This window comes from Petaurus breviceps, unplaced genomic scaffold, assembly GCF_028583685.1.
Source record: "Petaurus breviceps papuanus isolate PSGF00001 unplaced genomic scaffold, PetGlider_PUasm1.0 90825, whole genome shotgun sequence".
Lineage (NCBI taxonomy): Eukaryota > Metazoa > Chordata > Mammalia > Diprotodontia > Petauridae > Petaurus > Petaurus breviceps.
Window position 1 is genome coordinate 7,580,450 of NW_027187353.1, and position 20,850 is coordinate 7,601,299.

Genomic DNA, 20,850 nt, shown 5'->3' on the forward strand with positions numbered 1-20,850 from the left:
CTGTATGGGAAATGATACATGTAGCTCCTAAGAACTTTATCATCATTAAGGCAGTTAAAAGAAGTTTACATAGGCAGAGAGGATGGGTGTGTCAACTATGGTGGAATGATTTCCAAAAATAATGAAGTGAGTAAGAGGCATACTTTGGGAAAAGGGGGAAGAGAGAAGTAGGATGAGGAAAATTATCTCACATAAAAGAGGCACACATGGAGGAGATTTTATAGTGGAGGGGAAATTGGAGGGGGTGGAGGCAGGCAATGCTTGAACCTCACTGTCATCAGAATTGGTTCAAAGAGGGAAGAATACACACACACACACACACACACACACACTTTGTTGGGTATAGAAATTTATTTTACCCAACAGGAAGTAGTAGGGGAAGGGAATAAGAGATATGGACAGGGTGGGAGAATGAAGAAGGGAGGGTGGATAAAGGGAGGCAGTGGTCAGAAGTAAAACAGATTCTTGAGGAGGAAGAGGTAAAAAAAAAAGGATAAACAGAAGAATATAGAGTGGAGGAAAATGCACAATTAGTAACCATAACTGTGAATGTGAATGGGATGAGCTTACCCATAAAATGCAAGAGGATAACAGAATGGATTAGAAACCAGAATCTAAAAATATGTTGTTTACAAGAGACATACTTGAAAAATGAAAGATACACAAAGCTAAAATAAAGGGCTGCAGGAGAATCTATTATGCTTCAGCTGAAGTACAAAAGGCAGGAATAACAATTATGATCTCACATAAAACAAAAGCAAAGATATATTAAGAAAATAAATAATCAAGGAAACTATATTTTGCTAAAAGGTACCGTAGACAAAGATGTAATATTAAACATTCTTACAGCAAGTTTCTCTGATAAAGGTCTCATTTCTCAAACACATAGGAAACTAGATCAAATTTATAAAAAAAAGAGCTGTTCCCCAATTGATAAATGGTCAACGGACAGGAGAAGGCAGTTTTCAGAAGAAGAAATGAAAGCTATATACAGTCATATGAAAAAATGTTCTATAAGAACATATAAGAACCACTATCTATAAGAGAAAAAGAAATTAAAATAAGTCTGAGGTACCACCTCACACCTATCAGAAATGACAAGTGCTAGAGGGGATGAATGAAAACAAGTTCAATAATAAATAGTTGGTGGAGTTGTAACTGGTCCCACCAATAAGAGTTTGGAACTATGCCCAAAGCCTATAAAACTGCATATCCTTTGACCCAACAATACCACTACTAGGTCAGTATCCAAAAGAGATCAAAGAAAAAGAAAAGGGACTTACATGTTCAAAAATATTTACAAAAGCTCTTTTTGTGGTATCAAGGAATTAGAAATTGAGGGGATGCACATTAATTGGGTAATGGCTGAACAAGTTACAACATATGTTTGTGATGGAGTAATATTGTACTAGATGAAATGAGGAGGGGATTGGTTTCAAAGACCTATATGAACCAATTCAAAGTGAAGTGCTGTATAATAACAGCAATTTTTTTTTAGCAATGATCAACTTTGAAAAGATGTGTCTATTCTGAGTAATATGATTCAAGATAATTTTAAAGGACTTGTGATGAAAAAATGTTATTCCCTTCAGAAAGAGAGAGAGAGAGAGAGAGAGAGAGAGAGAGAGAGAGAGAGAGAGAGAGAGAGAGAGAGAGAGAGAGAGAGAGAGAGAGAACAGATAAATTCTGAGTGCAAATTGAAGTACAATTTTCTCACCATTTTTTGGGGTTTTTTTTTTGTCTTTTTGGAGGGAGGAAGCAGGGCAGTTGGGGTTAAGTGAGTTGCCCAAGGCCACACAGCTAGGAAGTGTTAAGTATCTGAGGCAGGATTTGAACTCAGGTCCTCCTGACCCCAGGGCCAGTGCTGTATTCACTGTACCATCTAGCTGCCCTTCTCACTATTTTTTGGTGACATAGCTAATATGAAAATATGTTTTGCCTAATTTCAGATATGTAATTTATATTGCTTGCCTTCTCAGTGGATGGGGGAGTGATGTTAGGAAGGAAAAGAATTTAGAACTCAAAATTTAAAAAGAAAGGAATGTTAAAAAACAAATAAATAATAAATTAATAAAATGTTATATAAATTAATACCTAAATTGTCATGCACTGAAAGTGTGAGTACATATTTTTTATGTTTAAGAATTCAATAAAAATGGGGCAGCTAGGTGGTGCAGGGAATAGAATACCAGCCCTGGAGTCAGGAGGACCTGAGTTCAAATCCAGCCTCAGACACTTGACACACTTACTAGCTGTGTGACTTTGGGCAAGTCGCTTAACCCCAATTGCCCTCCAAAAGGTAAAAATTAAAAAAAAAAAGAATTCAATAGAAATAAAACCTGGAAATATTTTGACAAAAAAGAAAAAAAAAACCCTAAGGTTCAGAGAGGTTATATAAGGGATTCTTATACTAAAGTCCCTAGGCTTCCCTAAGGGATCCTTGAATGGATTTCAGGGAATCTGCAAACTTGGATTGAAAAAAGATTGCAAGTTCATTTCAATGTAATTGGTTTTCTTCATAATCCTATGTATTTGATCTTGTGCATGTAAAAACATGATTCTGAGAAAGAGTCTGTGGGCATTACTAGGTAGTCAAGAAACAAAAAAATATGTTAAGAAGCCCTGGTTTAGATAAGAAACAGAGGCAGTAATTCAAACCAAGATTCTCTGATTCCAAATGCCTTGCTCTTCACAATTCACCAAATTACTTACAATCATAATGGTAGACACTCTTCCTCACCCCCTCAGCTGTCCTACTTGCTAATTCAGAACATCAGCCTCAGGAGGTCTTAAAGACCCAGCAAAAACAATCCCCCCACTTTGGCCTCAGGAGGTGAATTATGACCTGATGCCCCAGGAACCTTGCTAAGAGGATGAATATATGCACATTTTATTTTAGGTAATAGATGTGCTCCTGTAGCATTAGAAATGAAAATAGTTTTTCTAAGTGAAATCATGTTTGAAATACAACCGAGGGCTTTATTGTTAAAGGAAATCTCTGATGATTTTGTGGACTCATGTAGTTGGAAAGCAATTAAGAATTATTAAGATCAGGGGTGGGAAACCTGGGTCTTAAGGCCATATGTGACCCTCTAGGTCCTCAAGTGTGGTCCTTTGACCAAATCCAAGCCTCACAGAGCAAATCCCCTTATACATATGGCCCTCTAGGTCCTCAAGTATGACCCTTTGACTGAATCCAAACTTCACTGAATCCAGGAATTTGTTGTATGAAGTTTGGATTCAATCAAAGGGTCATACTTGAGGACCTAGAGGGTCACATGTGGCCTCAAGTTTGCAGATTCCCCACCCCTGATAGTTCAATTCTCTATCTAAACATAAATCCCTTCTACAGTATTTCTAAGTGGCCATCCAGTCTCTGCTCAAACATCTACAGTAAAGGGGAACTAGCTCCTTAATGAGACATCCTATTTCATTAATGAACAGATTTAATTGTTTAGGAGCATTTTTTAAAGCAATTGGGGTAAAGTAACTTGTTCAAGGTTACACAGCCAGGTGTTTCTGGGTAGGTGCTAAGTGTCTGAGCCTGGACTCGATCCCAGGTCATCCCGACTCTGAGGCCTGTGCTCTTACTCACTGTGCTACCTGGCCGCCCCTGTTTAGAAGCTTTAATTTAAGTAATCCAGGACCCAGAATCATAATGTTAAATTTGCATGGAATGGGTTCAATCTTTGTGTCTTTTCACTAATTATATTGTCATTTGGCTTGTATCTTTTTCTGGGACCACAAATTTCCTTGTTGCACATGGTTCTCTAGTGCAGAGGCATCAGACATGGCCTATGGGCCACATGCCCAAACCAGATGAAAATGTAATTGGGAAATATTTAGCAAAGTAAAGAAAAATACAATAAAACATAGAAAATATTAATATGTGGTTTTTGAAGTCAATATGTTCCCACAGGACCCACAGGGGTCTTCATGTACAGCTTAATGACCTCATTTCTATTTGAATTTAACAAGACTGATCCAGAGAGTAGGTGAAATCATGAGGTCATATAGTGTTCTATCCAGGGAAGCAGAGTCTAGGTGCAGCTCCCTGATTTCTCTTTGCCCATGTAAGCTCTTGGTTCTTTCTGACTTTCTAGCCATCCTTTTAAAAGTCATGTCTGAGTGCATGGCTCAGGTATATGAACTATCCTTCAGTCAATCAATTACCCATACATCTGGTGTTTAAGGGCTAATGGGTACTCTGAACAAAGTGAATTAACACCTTATTAAGGTCACATCCTCAGTACAAAGAGAACAAAACCTCCAATCACCTTAACTTCTTTCAAAGGGAGTTAACCTTGACAAGAAATTAATACCTCACAAAGGACACATAAGAAAGATTCAGAAAAGAATTTATTAGGCTACTCTTGAATACACACATAATCTTACATTGAGTTAATGTCCTACTCCAGTGCCTCATTATGGTGTCAAAATGGTAATGAGGTTAAAAAAAATTTAAAATAAACTTTTCCAATTAACAGAAATTAGTCTTCTTACCCTCTTACTTCCCATATTGAAAAACAAAAACAAAATCCCAAGAAAAACATTAATCTCATTGCAAATATTCAAGCAAAATAAATTTCTGTATTGAGCATATCCAAAAATATATCGTACTCTGCATCCTGAATCTACCACCTCTCTTGTCAGGAAGTGGGTAGCATGATTTGTCACGGGTCCTCTGGAATTGTGGCTGGTCATTGTATTGCTGCCTGGAACAGAGTAGGCACTCATTAAATGTTTATTGACCTAAGTCTTTCAAAGTTCTTTGTCTTTTTAGTATTGCTACCATAATATAACTTGTCTTCCGGGTTCTGCTCATTTCACTCTGAATTTGTTTATACAAGTCTTTCCATGTTTCTCTGAAGCTATCTTTTTCATACTTTCTTATAGCACAATTTTTGTTGTTGCTGTTTTGTTGTATGCAACTTCATGACCCCATTTGGGATTTTCTTGGCAAAGATACTGGAGTGCTTTGCTATTTCTTTCTCCAGTTCATTTTACAGAAGAGGAAACTGAGGCAAAGTAAAATGACTTACCCATGGTCACTCAGCTAGTAAGTGTCTGACATCAGATTTGAATTCAGGAAAATGAGTTTTCTTGACTCCAAGCCCAGCACTCTATCCAATGCATCACCTATCTGTTGTTCTAGAGCACAATAGAATTTCATTGTATTGATATACCATAACATAAAAAAGCCATTTCTCAATTGATGGGCATCTCCTCAGTTTGCAGCTGTGACTATGGAGTTTTGAAGGCTCAGTCTATTGAACATAAGCTATGACTGATCCTGAAGTCCTGGGAAAGCTTTAAGATAACAGATTGTATTTTGTCCAAGGACCTGTCTAGCTAAGCTTAGATAGGCTCCCCTCCAATTTAGATGGAGGTTCCTGAATTGTTTGGTTGAAGCAACTCTTGCAGACCATTCACCATGCCTTAGATGGATTGCAATCTGCATCCATGGAAAGAGTACTCACACTGATAAAATTAGAGATCCTTGAATTATTAAAATAAGAACTAATTTCTACTTCTCTGTAATTTCCACTCACTGGTTCTATTTGTCTTTTGGAGTTTCATAGAGCAATGCCCCTTCCACCTGTAAGGCTTTAGGTATTTGAAGGCAGTGGTCTTGTGCACCCCAATCTTTTTCTTCCAGGTTATAGCCCCTCAATTCCTACATTTCTTTCTCAAATTACATGGCTTCAAGACTCATCAGCCACGTGGGAATACTCTCCAGCTTTCCGAAGTTTCTCTTAAAACCTAATGCTAAGAATTGCATACTCACCACTTGTGATCTAACTGGAGAGAATACAGTGGGATTCTTTTTGGTTCTGGCTACTTAGCCTCTTTTGTCATAGCTTAATATTTCTTTCGCCTTCTTGGTGGTCATATCTTGATGCCTGTTCTATTGAGCCTGTGCCAATTAAAACACCCAACTCTTCCTCCCCCCTCCCTCACATCAATTGCTTTGTAAATTTCAACATTCACAAGTCAGTTGCTTAAAGTGGGACCACCTGTATGGGAGTGTGAGCTGAGAGAAACTATTTTGCCCTTAGATTCCACGATCTATTGTGAGTGATCTCCTGGGAACAGAGGAGGAAAATGAGATGAATATCTGTGAAACATACACATATAACATTTGAGTTTGAGGTGAAAGAAGTGTTCTGTGTAAAGATGGGAGTTGTGGTTTCTTGATGCAAAAACATGGAGTTATTTTAGACACTTATGCAAATGATTTTGTAGGCAAAACCCCAGATCCAGTTTGGCTTCCTATTTTCTTGTCTTTTTTTTTTTTTGTAGGGGAGAAGGCAGAGTAGTTAGGGTTAATTGACTTGCCCAAGGTCACACAGCTAGTTAAGTGTTAAGTATTTGAGGTCAGATTTGAACTCAGGTCCTCCTGACTCCAGGGCCAGTACTCTATTCACTGCACCACCTAGCTACCCCTTGGCTACCTATTTTCAATTTTTTGTTGAGGCTGTGTCCATTTAATTCAATTTATCAAAGTGTCTACTATGTTCAAGGCACTGTGCTACACTTTAGGAATGCAAAGTAAAAAAAAAATGTTTCTGACCTCAAGCAGCTTATACTTTACTGGGGAATACAATGTGTACTCAGATACGTAAACACAATGTATACACAAAGTAGTACATTTTTAAAGGGGTAGAGAGAGAAGTAAAGACTGGGAAGATCAGGATAAGTCTTGTGTGGAGGGAAGGACCTGAGATATGCTTTGAAGGAAAAGAGGTGCTCTAGAAGGGGAAAATGAGAAGGGAGTGCCTTCGAGACATGAGTGAGTAATCACCTTGCAAAGGCATGGAGGTGGGAGATGGAATATCATGTACAAAGAATTGCTAGGAGGCCAGTTTGATAAGAATCGATGAGAATGGAGAGTACATGAAGAGGAATGAGGTCACAATTGTACACAACAAAACTGCAACAACAAAAATTTTGCTGTAAGAAAGTATGAAAACGATAGTTTCAGAGAAACATGGGAGGACTTACATGAACTAATTTAGAATGAAGTGAGCAGAACCTGGAGGACAAGTTATTTAATAGCAATAATAATGTACAAGGAACTGCTAGGGGGCCAGTTTGATAAGAATCGATGAGAAGGAGAGTACATGAAGAGGAATAATACATTTGGGAACCTGAAGGCAACTTTAGACATGGATTCAGGCAGCTCACTAATGAAAAGTGGTGGGCCATTACAAAAATGATTGGTACATGACAAAGGAGGGAGGCAGATCCTTTTTTTGGGCCAACATACTAAGGAACTGACAAGGGTTACACCAGATTCCATGGTATCCAGTGAAGCTTTTTGGTATTATGACATTTATTTGTCTGACTCTCTTCCAGGTAACCCACAAATTTGGCATCAGGCTGAGTCTGAATCTTGGCATTGTGGACACCCCAATGCTTATGCGCTAAAGTATTGCTGACTCAACTTGTCCCAACCTATCATCATCACAAATGTTTAGTATCAAGATTGAGTCTGTCTTAACAGCCCCTCCCCACATAGATTTTTCCAAATCAGGGGTTCTTAACCAGAGGTACCTGAACTTGATTTAAAAAAATTTCTGATAAATGTAGTTTGTTATAAGTCATTTCCTAATCCTATGCATCTCATATTATGCATTTAAAAACATTTTTTCTGAGAAGGGGTCCTTAGGTTTCACCAGACTCCATGATACACAAAGGCTAAGGACCTCTGAACTAGATGGTTCAAATTAGGTTCATCAAACATTTATTAAGCACCTGTTGTTTGCCAGGTGCTAGGAATATAAAGACAAAAATGGAAACAATTGCTGCCCTAAAAGAAATTTATGTCCAAATGAGAGGAAATGACATATTCCCAGATAAGTACATACAAAGCATATTTTTAACCTGGGAGGATCTGCCTTGTCCTTCTATCTCTTTGGATGTTTTTTCCTCTCAACCCAATGAAGAAAGTCATGGAGATATTGGCAGAAAAATTTCAGAGATCATGATGGCCCAGGAAAAGTATTATTCCTCCTCACTCTGAAGTTACAGTGATTCTCTCCTTTGTGATAGGAAATTGGCCAGACAGACAGGATAAAATATACTCTCTGTATACTGTAATTCTTTTCCCCATTCTCTGCTTCTCTTCATCATCTTGATTTCTTCCTCCAGGATGGCAGCATTGGGGAATGAGACAGAGGAAGCAGTGACTTGAATAGTGAAGCTGACCTGGATGGATGGATATAGGAGCAACTGGGGAACCAACCCGGTCATTCAAGATCAGTGCCATGGCCAGCCTCAGACAAAATCAACTGATGATGGGCAAAAGCCGGTTCTCCAACTTGGCATCAGGCTCACGAACCTGCAGAATTCCCTCTTTCTCAGTTTTTCTTTAATATGTAAATCTGGGGTTGGTGGCTTAATGATAGCCCCACCCCCATGCACTTTTATGTGCTAAAGATGGCTCAGGCTTTCTCCCCTTGAATGGAAGACCTGGAAACAGCAGGGGAGACTTGTTCATCATCATCATCATCATCATCAATTTAATTTCATGGTATTAATACATGATTATTAACATTGTTATTGGAGATACAAATATGTAGGGGAGAACCCTGAAAGAGTAAACTTCACCTAGAAGTTGAAGACACAAGCTAATGTATAAAATTTTATATATTAATATTTCATCTTCTAGATCAGGGGTGGAGAAACCTGTGACCACAGACCCATGTGTGGCCTTCTAGGTCCTTGGGTGTGGTGTTTTGACTGAGTCCAAGTTTTACAGAATAAATTCTTTTATTAAGGGGATTTGTTCTGTGAAGCTTGGATTCAGTCAAAGGGCCACACTTGAGGACCTAGAGTGCCACATGTGGCCTCGAGGCCTCAGGTTCCCCACCCCTGATTTAGGCAATATTGAACCTAAGTCAGGGTTAAAAAAAATACCCCAATGAGTGGACCCTGGAGCTGGGCTGTTATGCTAGTGAGGAGTAATTCAAGAGCTTGCAGACTTGAGTGACCCCTAGTGGTGAGTGGAGATGAATGGCACAAGGGTGAGACTGATTGAAGAGGCCTAGTCTGGTAGCTCAAATACGGTGCCACCTGTTGAACAACACTGGTATTGCTTCTGGAACTATTTCAAATTTCTTTGGCTGGATAATTAATTAATAATTAATTAATTTAATCCAGTGACAACAGTCCTCTTTAGACTGAAAGAAGGTGGTTCTAAATTAATTTACAAGGTAAATACTTGCTTGGGGTACATAGTGATTAAGAAGTTTGACCATCATCCTTTAGGTACTATGTCAGGATTTGAATTCAGGTCTTGGTGGTACCAAAACTCTATGACTATGAGATAGGTCAGGCAATTATTTTTTTCCCCTGTTTTACATATGATGAAACTAAGGTCATGCGAGGTTATGTTACCTGAGGTCAAATAGTTAGTAAGTGATAGATAAAGATAATATTTGAATACAAGTCCTGGAAATATGCATTTATGACAGTTTCTAACCAATGCTTTATTATGAAAATCCATGGCCCGACAGATAATAAGCCTAACACAGTGCCTGGCACATGATTAAGTGCTTGATAAATGCTTGGTGACTGACTGACCAAAGTTACGGGGTGCTCAATGAAATGATGACATTAAAGAAGTGTTTTGAATTCTGCTGAGTCTTTCTGTCACACTTCTAATATCTCTAATTTGCTTCCATGATCACAGCAATTTGGAAGCCCAAAGATGAAGGCATACTTTAGGACTTAAGGATGAGCTCAGAAGTGAACTCTGTCCACCTGGGACAGGAACCAGCCCAAATCTGTGACATCTGTCAGGTCCCAATATCTTCCCCATCCAGTGAATGAGTGGGTTGGGTAAGTTAGAGGACCCTGGAAGTCCCTTCCAACTTCAAGAATGAGTCCCAATTGCTTATGCCCAGGCTGGATAAGAATGTAGTGGAAAGAACGTGAGACTTGTCATTAGAAGATGACAATGATGATGACAATACCTATCATTGATATAAAATTTTAAAATTTGCAAAGATGATGCATGTCATCTCATTTGATCCTTGTAACAACTCTGTGAGGCAGATGAGGGTACTATTATTCCCATTTTACAGATGAGGAAACTGAGGCTAAGAGAAGGTAAGTGCCTTGCTCAGGGGCACACAGCTAGTCGGAGGCAGAATTCAAACTTCTGTATTACTGCCTTCAAGTCTAACCATCTTGCCACCTGGTTGCCTATGAATTGAAGGTCTGAGCTATTTACTGTGTGTGTAGTCATGGGCAAACTCATTTAGGATCATATTTTTATGATTCTAAAGGATCTTAGATATCATTGTTTTTGGCAATCAGTTTACAAAAGAGGAAACTGAAATTTTGACAGGGGAAGGAATTTACTGGAAATTAAATAGATGATTACTGTGGAATTGAGTTGCCAACTCAGGTGCCCAGTTTTGTTCTACTAGACATTTACTATTCCTGAGTCTTAGTTTCCTCATCAGTAAAAATAGTCTTGGCACTGCTTAGCCAGGTCCTTTGTATCTCGTGGAGTCATTTTGAAGGATATTTTATTCATTCCTTCATTCATTCATTCATCCATTAATTAATTAATTATTTTTGGCGGGCAATTGGGGTTAAGTGACTTGCCCAAGGTCACACGGCTAGTTTTTGTGTTAAGTGTCTGAGGCCAGATTTGAACTCAAGTCCTCCTGACTCAAGGGCTGGTGCTCCATTCACTGCCCCACCTAGCCACCCCTTGAAGGATATTTTCGTACTCTAAAAGGTATTGCAGTTCGGTGGTACTGTGGATAGCATATTGATCTAAGTTCAGGCCCTGCTTCAGTCACTTACTAGCTGTGTGTCCCTGAGAAAGTCCTATAACTTCTCTCAGTCTCAGCTCCCTCATCTAGAAAAAGGGACAGCTAGATGGTGCAGTAGATATAGCACTGGGTCTGAAGCAAGAAAAACCTGTGTTCAAATTCAGCCTCACATACTTATTAGCTATGTGATGTTGGACAAGTATGTAAAATGGACTGAAGGAGGAAATGCCAAACCACTCCAGTGCCTTTGTTGAAAAAACCTCAGGTGGGGTCACAAAGAGTTGGGTATGACTGAAATGAGCGAATGAAGAACAACAAAATAGACATAAGAATGACATCTACCTCACAGGCTTCTTGTTTGGATTGTATGAGATACTAGGGTGCTTTAGTAGTCTTTAAAGTGTTCTTATCACTGTTATGGCAACTGGATGAATTGATCAGGATTTATCATACTACAGATGAACAATTATGTAAGAAAAGTGGTCATGAGGGATGTTACCTGATATATATATAACCAGAGAAAAAGCCCAATTAGACACCTAGTGAGAATTGTGTCCCTACAATTTCTGGAGAATGTGAAGAAGGATGGCTTCATCCTTCAGCCTCCATAAGGCACCTCCTAGAGCAGATTTGTGGGAAAACATGAATGAGAAATATCCAGCACGGGCAAATATGGATGGACTGCTATCTGCTTTGTGGGAAGTGCTAACCACAGTGACAAGATCTCAGGTCTGTTGGAGTTTTGACGTATGAACAACCATAGCCATGATAGTGATCATAGTGAAAACAATGATTCTGTCCAGGTCCAGTCAGCGACAAACTAACCAATCAAATCAAAGGAGCAAAAAAAGTGAATTACTCCTTCTCTCATCAGCCCCTCATGACGAATCTGGATTCCAGAGTTGTCCTTGGCACTGAGCAGTCTGGACGTGCCCATCCAACCAGAGAAGCGGGCTTGGAAGGAGCAGTAGTAGTTTTTCAGGGCAGGCAAGAGTGGATGTTTCTCCAGAGAGAGTCATTTCGAGAATTTTCCTTTGGTTTGATCATGAGAGTAAATTCAGAACAGTCACCCAACCCTCTGGGCTTTATGACAGCCAATCCATATGCTAACATTTTGACATTCGCCTATCACTCTAACCAGACTGGTTTGGGGGCTGATATGGATTATTTATGTGTGTTTTAGCACATTAAGAGGGGATTTTTTTTTGGGGGGAACAAGGGCAAGCAGAAAGACACAGGTTTATTAAATGTAATTAGTTGCCAATTGATGGATATCTTAAGATAATGTTTTCCTCCATTTGCAAATAAAAATCAGATGCCTTTCCCATCTGGATTTTATTATTTTTCCAGGACTTCTCTGTGCAGGCAGCTTACAGGTTCATTTTATTTTAAAAACTCAGGAAATTACATTCTGTAGGCAACTGACGGTATCAGTTAACGTAAGGTTTGGGGTGGGGGGTGGGAGATGATGTTAGAATAATTTCTGAATATTTGGCGTGACTAACAGGAGTTTAACTGACATGGCATTTTCGGGCTCTTGTCATAGGCCCCCGTTCGTTCCATCAATTACATCTCAGCAGGCAACATGCACATAAAATATTAGCACTTGTATGTGGTATACTAGGCAGTGAACTGGCAGAGAACTTGTCTTGGAGTGAGGAAGACTGGAATTCAAATTCTGCCATAGATATTTAACAGATGTGTGACCCTGGGCAAGCCACTTAACCTCTTAACCAGCCATGATAGTGATCATAGTGAAAACAATGATTCTGTCCAGGTAAAGGCAGTGACAAACTAATCGATCAAATCAAAGGAGCAAAAAAGTGAATTACTCCTTCTTTGATTACTCTTTCTTACCCCCATGACAAATCACCTGTGTTTGCCTCAATTTCCTTATTTGTAAAATCGAGATTAATAATAACACCTATCTCCCATGGTTGTTGTGGATATTAAATGAGATAACATATGTAAAGTGCTTTGCAAACCTGAAAATGCTATACAAATGTTAGCTATTATTATTAAAGAGGCATCTGGGGGGCACAATGAATAGAGTTCTGGGTATAGAGTCAAAAAGACTTGAGTTCGTACACTTCTTAGCTGTGTGACCCTGGCCAAGTCCCTTAACTTCTGCCTGCCTCAGTTTCCTCAATTATAAAGTGGGGCTAACTATAGCACCTACTTCCTTAGGGCTGATGTGAGGATTAAATGTAAAGAGCTTAGCATAGTGCTCAGCACACAGTAGGACCTTACTAAATGCTTCTTGAATTGAATTGAATTGTACTCAACTTGATACGTGTGTAACATTTTACACAAAACCATTTTCATATACTGTACATGGTTTTTTTTTGCTTTTTGGAGGGGGGAAGGTAGGGCAATTGGGGTTAAGTGACTTGCAAAAGGTCACATGGCTAGTTTTGTATTAAGTGTCTGAGGTAGGATTTGAACTCAGGTCCTCCTGACTCCAGGGCCGGCGCTCTATTCACTGTGCCACCCCATATACTGCGTATGTTGTTTCATTTAAACTACATAATAATATGAAATAGACACAGGTAGATGTTATGATTCTCATTTTACTGTCGAGGAAGCTAAAATTTATGTACAGTTACACATTAATAATAACAACAGCTAGTGTTTATATAGCACTTACTGTATTCTAGGCACTGTGCTAAGTGCTTTACAAATTTATCTGATTTGATCCTCACAACAACCCTGTGAGGTAGATGTTAGTATTATTCCCATCTTACAGTTGAGGAAACTGAGGCAAATAGAGGTTAAGTGACTTGGTCAGGGTCATATGGCTAGTAAGTGTCTGAGGTCCCATTTGAACTCAGATCTTCCTGCCTGCAAGTCTAGCATTTTATCCACTGCATCACTCAGTATGTGATAAATTCAGGAATAAAATCCACTCTTCTGATTTTTGCAAAGACTATATAATGAAACCTGTTCATCTGAGGTTGGTTGCTTCATAAAACAGTTTTTGAGGTAAGCAAAATGTGATGCTATTTCAATTTCTTTGACCAGTACATTGGAAGAAGAGACATTAGGATCCCAGTATGGTGATTTCACAGTCACAGACAATGAAAATAGATTTGTTTGACAAGTTCACTGTTTTCCACCCATCGATTGTCCTGTCAGTTTCATATATGAATGTACTTGGGGTAATTTAGCTCGGTTGAGGTTCATGCCATGACTTCCATAGACTTGTTTTATTTCTGTCACTTTTTGGGTTTTCTGAAGTAAAAGTTGTCCTCTCACATTCTCAGTTTTTTTTTTATTTTAGGAGGGGAGAAGGCAGGGCAGTTGGTGCTAAGTGACTTGCCCAAGGTCACACAGCTAGTAAGTGTGTCAAGTGTCTGATTCTGGATTTGAACTCCTGACTCCAGGGCTGGTGTTCTATTCACTCCGCCACCTAGCTGCCCTTATCCTCTCCCTTTCTCCTTTGTGCTGTTTTTCAAATAACTTTGTCCATCCATCATGCATCTTTAATAATAATAATAGCTAACATTTATGTAGTACCTACCATGTGCCATTCACTGTGGTAAGTACTTTACAATTATTATCTCATTTAATTCCCACAACAATCCTAGGAGGAAGTGCTTTTACAAGTTGAAGAAACTGAAGCTGAGTTCCTAAAAAACTAACAAGGGTCCAAGGCAAGTGATGTTAGTAGTCAGCTGGAAGGTATAATAAGCTTGAACCAGAGAAAGCTGATGAAATATCAGAGCGCAAAAAGTAGCTGCTGCCAACAACAAAACAGCAACACTATTTCTCCCCTAAGTGGGGCATACTTTCTCACAAATACCCAATCAGCGGGAGAAGTGTACATTTGTAGGGAACATTTATGGAGCTATAGTGGTCAGGGCTCATCCTGGAGGCCACCTCCAATGCTGCTGAGTCGCTGATGTCTTTCGGGGTGTGCGGGTCCTCTTGGGTCTTGCTTCTTGGTGGTCTCATTTCCTTGCAGACTCATCATCACACTGATGCTCTCTCATGGTTGGCTGCTTCTGCAGGGCACTGCCAGGGCTAGCTCCATTGAGAATGGGTCTGTGGAGCTCCTCTCTGATCTCAGTCACTGACTTCAGCTGGAGCCCTTTCCCAGGTCTCCAAGGAAGAGGAGTGGGTTCTGCTATTGTTTTAATTTTTAATTTTTTGGGGTCTTTTTTGAGGGTGGAAGGCAGGGTAATTGGGGTTATGACTTTCCCAAGGTCACACAGCTAGTAAGTATTAAGTGTCTGAGGTCAGATTTGAACTCAGGTCCTCCTGACTCCAGGGCTGGTGCTTTATTCACTGTACCCTAGCTGCCCCCTAATACTGTTTTAGCTTAAAGTTTGGAGACCTTTTGCTAAAGTACTTGTGGAAGGCAAAACTTGAACCTGGTCTGTTAACAAATTAGGAAAAATCCTTTAGTGTTTTTCTGTCCCATCATAGTCTGTTTCTTTGAATCTTGACTGGCTAGAATGGACATTTCCTCTCCAGAAAGAGATTCGTTATCCCAGGGACATAGAAGGTCATCTCAGCTCACTACTACTTTTTGGTTTAAATCTTTTCTTTTTTAGCCACTTATTTTTTCTTGTTCACCACATACTTGGTCTCAGAGGCATCACTCTGACTTACGATCAGAAGATGCAGCTTAATTCAGTACTTAATTTCCTTTTGGGGAGCTCTAATGTATTTCAGGGAAATTACACCATAGAAAGGCCATTAGGTGGCGCCATAGTGCACAGAGTGCCAGACCTGAAGTCAAGAAGACTCCTCTTCCCGAGTTCAAATCTGACCTCAGACATTCACTAGTTGTGTGACCCTGGGCAAGTCACTCTACCCTGTTTGCTTCAGTTTTCTCATCTGTAAAATGAACTGGAGAAGGAAATTACAGACCACTCCAGTATCTCTGCCAAGAAAACCCTAGATGGAGTCATGGAGAGTCAGACAAGACTGAAACGACGGAACAACAACAAAGAAATCCCACAGAGCCTTGTGGGTTTTACACAATATGGTCTTTGAAGGAACTTAAAATGCTCTGTATTTTCTATGGACATAAGCCAAGCCTAGAGAGCAAAGTATTTTTCTTGCCCTGCTCCCTATCCTCAGCTGTATTTCTGCCTTTTGATATGTATAGGTGGCCAGTGAGAGGCAGTATAGTGTGTAGTGTGTAGAGGACAGTCCTCAAGAGCCAGGAAGTATAGATTGAAGTCTTGCTTCTAGCACACGGTGGCTGTGTGACTGTAGGCAGCTCACTTAACCCCTCAGTGCTCCTAGAAAGTGCTTAAGACCATAGTTGCATGATGGGAAGATTTGCATTGGTAGAGGGAGTTTTCTTATTGGCAGTTCCAATGAATCTATAGGTTTGAACATTAGGCCAATAACCTTTATCATGGCTTTAAGCCTACTCTACATTAGGGAGGATTGTGATAAGCTAGAGAGTATTTAAGCAGAGGTTTGTATCACGGCCCCTTTTGGCAGTGTCTGGTGAAGCCTATGGGCCCCTTCTCAGAATAATGTTTTTAAATACATAAAATAAAATTAGATTACAAAGGAAACACATTATGTTGAAATAGAATTATCAGAATATTTAAAAAATAAGTTCGTGGACCCCAGATTAAGAACCCCTAACCTAGTGGAACTCAATTAGGGAACTGCTTCATGAACTTGCCACACACTGTGAAGACTGGTTGAAGGAAATGGAGATGCTCAGTCTGGAAAAAAGACTTGATGGAGGGTGGGGTAGGAAAAGGGCAGTTGTTTTCAAATATTTGAAGGGTTCGCATAAGATAGAGAAGAGATTTACTCTGTTTGGTCCCAGAGGATAGAACTAGGAACATTTAGTGAACATTGAGAAGAGGCCTAAATTTTTAGGTTTGATGCCAAGCATGCATCTCATCCTAACAATTAGAGCTATGGGAAAATATAGGTGGCTGCTCCAGGTCCCGCCTCACTGGTGGCCTTCAGTGCTGGGTAGACGACCACTTGTTGGCAAGGTTGTAGAACAGATGCTTTTCTAGGTATGGGATCGATTCAATAACACTTGAGATCCTGTGATGCTGATTCATGTTCAGTTCAGGTAAAGAGATAAAGACCAAGCTTTTCTTGCCTGCTAAATGGAAGTATGCTGAGATATACAGGAATGAGAATTTAGGTAGTTGAACTTTGCCAAGTCTAGTCAATAAGCATTTATTGAATGCCTACTGTGTTTCAGGCAATGTGCTAAATCCTAGGTTTATAAAGAAAGGCAAAAAACACAATCAAAAGCAAGACAGTAACTACTCTTAAGGAACTCACAGTCTAATGGAGGTAGGAGTGGCATGGAGGGACAATATGTGACCAACTCTCTCTTTCTCTCTCTGTACATACAGAGATATACATACATATGTGTACACACATATACATATACAAACACATGTGTACACATACATATATGTATATAGATGTATTTATGTTTCTATGTATATACACACACATGTAAACACACACACATATGAATCTCTCTCTCTCTGTGTCTCTGTATGACTGTCTCTGCCTCCACATATGGAGAGCCAGGATAAACTGGAGATAATCAGCAAAGGGAGGGAACTAGCATTGAGGAGGACAGGAAAAGACACTCTGAAGAAGGTGGGACTTTAGCTGAGACCTGAAGGAAGCCAGGGACACCTGAAGGCACAGATGAGGAGGCAGAGGGTTTCAGACGTGGGGGATAAACACTGAAAATACCTGGAGCTGGGAGGTGAAGTGCTGTATTTACCACAAATTTTTGTTGGTGCCATGGGTAACAGCTCTTCTCAGGGCAGTGAGTGAGAGATGTGGCTGTTCTACTTTCATGAATATTAAAATGCACCTCTTATGTCTTCAAAGTCAACCGACTTTGGCCTTTGACAATTAGAATGTAAGCTTCTTGAGGGCAGGAAATTTTTCCCCCTTTAATTTCTAGCATGTAGCCTGGATCATAGCCAGTGTTTAATTAATGCTAATTAATTGGTTAGTAGACTCAGTCACTTAGCTCTCTGCCTGGTCCCTCTGGGACCAATTTCAGCTTTGCTGGCCTCTGAAGCTTGTTGGCCTTAAATGACCACTACAATGACTTGGCAAATGCCCCACTTTCTGACTTGCCTTTGGCCCTTTTAGGACTATTGTATCCATTGTCTGCCTGCAGATCCAGACCTCCCTGCTTACCTTGTCAGACTTGAATTTGAGAAATGTATGAAAAATCATTTTGCCAATGTTAAAGAGTTGTACAAATGTCAGTTATTATTATTAATTATTGCTATTATCATTATATGTCAACTTAGACCCCTGACTTAGTTGGTATCAGTTGGTGTGTTGACCCACATTATTTTCCTTCTCACCGACAGGAGGCTAGTCCGTGGGTGGGGAACCTGTGGTCCTTTGGATCACATGTGGCCTTGAGACCGAAGCTTCCCCTCCCCTGGACTAGTCTATGGGGAAGTTCCCTTCGGGGTCCTTACACCAAACACTTTTAGTGAGGCAGGTTATTTGACCAATGGGGAAAATAAAAATATAATGAGGCTAGTTTCCATCTTACAAGGGGAGATCTAGAACTTCAGTTTGAGCCTTCTCAAGCCCACCCTGAATGGGAGTCATGAGGGAGAAACACTTGCTGGTCGCATGGAGACTTGAACTTATTTTGGAGTTGAGGAAGGCTGTTTATTTTTTACATCAAGGGGAGTGATTCTCATAGAACCCACTCAACTTAAAAATGAGTGCTTGTATATCTGAAACCATTTTGCACAAATGTGGGCCAAGCTTGAGATAATTATTTTCCACTGGGGACCATGTTTCTGTTGCAAGTTACTTTTCCCTTAAGTAAAACTTTATGGAATTTCATTTTTCAAGTCAGGTTTCCTACCTGTCTTAAAGTTGTTTTCAGATTTATGGTGCAGAGCAAACTGAGGTGTGTGCATATGGGTAACTGCTGAATGTTCCCTTTGCCTAAGGAATGACTGGGGCCTTTGCTACTTTGCTGATCAAATTACACCGTCATTAGTCATTATCATGTTAATGCATTTCTCCTTGTTGCCAGCACCTCCTGTCCAAAATGTACCCAGTAGCAGGGCTAGTGGTCATTTGCAAACCTGGCCATGTTTCTGCTTCCTCCATTGTGGAATTGCCATCTTTGATTAATACCAATGGAATTTTGGCCCGCTGATGGGTGGGAATCACACCCTCCTGGGGCCAGATGTTGCCCCAGAATGTGATTGCACCTGGTTCACATTTCAATGTAAGAATGTTTGCCTGCTCCTTCCTGGAACTGGAGGAAGCTTAGCTGTGTTAGTTCTCTCTTTAAGACTTTTGTTTTAGGTCATGTGGGAGTTCATGACCCACTAACATTTGCTTCAGCCTGGGGCTTGAACTGAAGGAAACAGTTCAAGTCACCAGGTTCCTCTTACCAACTTGGGCTTTAAACTTTAGAAACCCTGCCTTATGTGAAGCTATTAGTAGATGTCAGCCTACTAAGTGCAGAGTCTGAATTCTTAATCTTGATAGTTCAAAATTCACGGGGCTTTTAAGAGGTTACACCTTAAACTTTGAATTTCTATTCACTTCAAGTCAACAAGTATCCAGGGCATGGAGGCTGTTTAGTAGCAGAGGGACAGTGGGACTTGGAGAAAAGGATGATCAATTCCATTCTCAGACACTTAACTAGGTATGTGACTCTGGACAAGTTACTTAACCTCTGCTTAACTCAGTTTCCTCATCTGTAAAATGAAAGGGTTGGATCGGATGATTCCTGAGGTTCCTTCCAGGTCTACATCTTTATAATAAATACTATCTATCAAAGGAAGAGGTGCTCTCCAATCCTAGTCCACTGGGAAGAAATAACTATACAGTTTTCCTGACATTGGGCACACTCAATTTGCCTCTTAGAGTTCCAACTTTCATGATACAAAGAATAATGTCTCAGTCTTTTGTTGCGTAATTGTTGCTGACTCTTCATGACCCCTTTTGAGATTTTCTTGGCAAAGAAACTGGAGTGGCTTGCCATTTCCTTCTCCAGCTCATTTTATAGATGAGGAAACTGAGGCAAATAGGGTTAAGTGACTTGTCCAGGGTCACACAGCTTTAAGTGTCTAAAACCTAATTTGAACTCAACACAATGAGTCTTCCTGACTCTAGGACCAATGATCTATGCACTATGGCACCACCCAACTACCCTCAGTCTTTTAGCATCTTTTTAAACCTTCATTCTTTTCTCAGTTTTCCAGAATACCTTCCTGATGCCAGTTTTCATTTCAGACCTGGTATTAGGGTCCATTGCAGGAATTAGAGGGGCTTTGCTGAAGACACAGGTGAGTCAGTTCATGTTGAAAATAATAAGTGCTTTTATTTGGCTCATTTAAGGGAAGACCAAATGGTTTAATTAGAGATATCCTGGGGAAGTCATGGGGGAGGTGCTATGGTAGCGCCCATTCCTCTTATTGGGACAGCGACCCCAAACAAAGGCAACCCACCAATATTCTAGCTTGGGGCCAGGGCTGAGACCTCCAAAATGGGATGGGAGAGGTTAGGGAAGTTACATATTGTCAGGGACTTCACCAAACAGACCTGGGAACGATGGTCTTCAGGCCATGGCAAGAGGACGGTCCCTAATGATCTTCGGAGAAGCTATTCTCAGGACTTGGCACATCCCTTCCCAGGTACCTTGCCAGCTTTATATGTGGCATGCCTGGTTCCATCTTTCCATCATATATCCTTTGAGCTACTCTGTATATCCTATATGTACATGGTTATTTGTATGCTGTCTCCCCCGTTACAATGTAAACACTGAGGACAGGGGCTATTTTTGCCTTTCTTTATATCTTAAGCACTTTGCAATTCTCCTTAATACATGTTACTTGTTACTTTTGCATCAGGTAAGCTTAAGAGAAATGGAAAATGATCAGGTCTTTCCTAGGGATGCCTGGTTAGTTTATGTACCACTGGTGTGACAGAGAGGGCATGTCCTATTACCTAGAAAGCTAGACATTTCTAGCCTTATAAGATTCCACACTCAGCGGTTTTTAGAGAAGGGAATAATAAAAAAAAAGGGTACCAGGCAGAAAAAGCG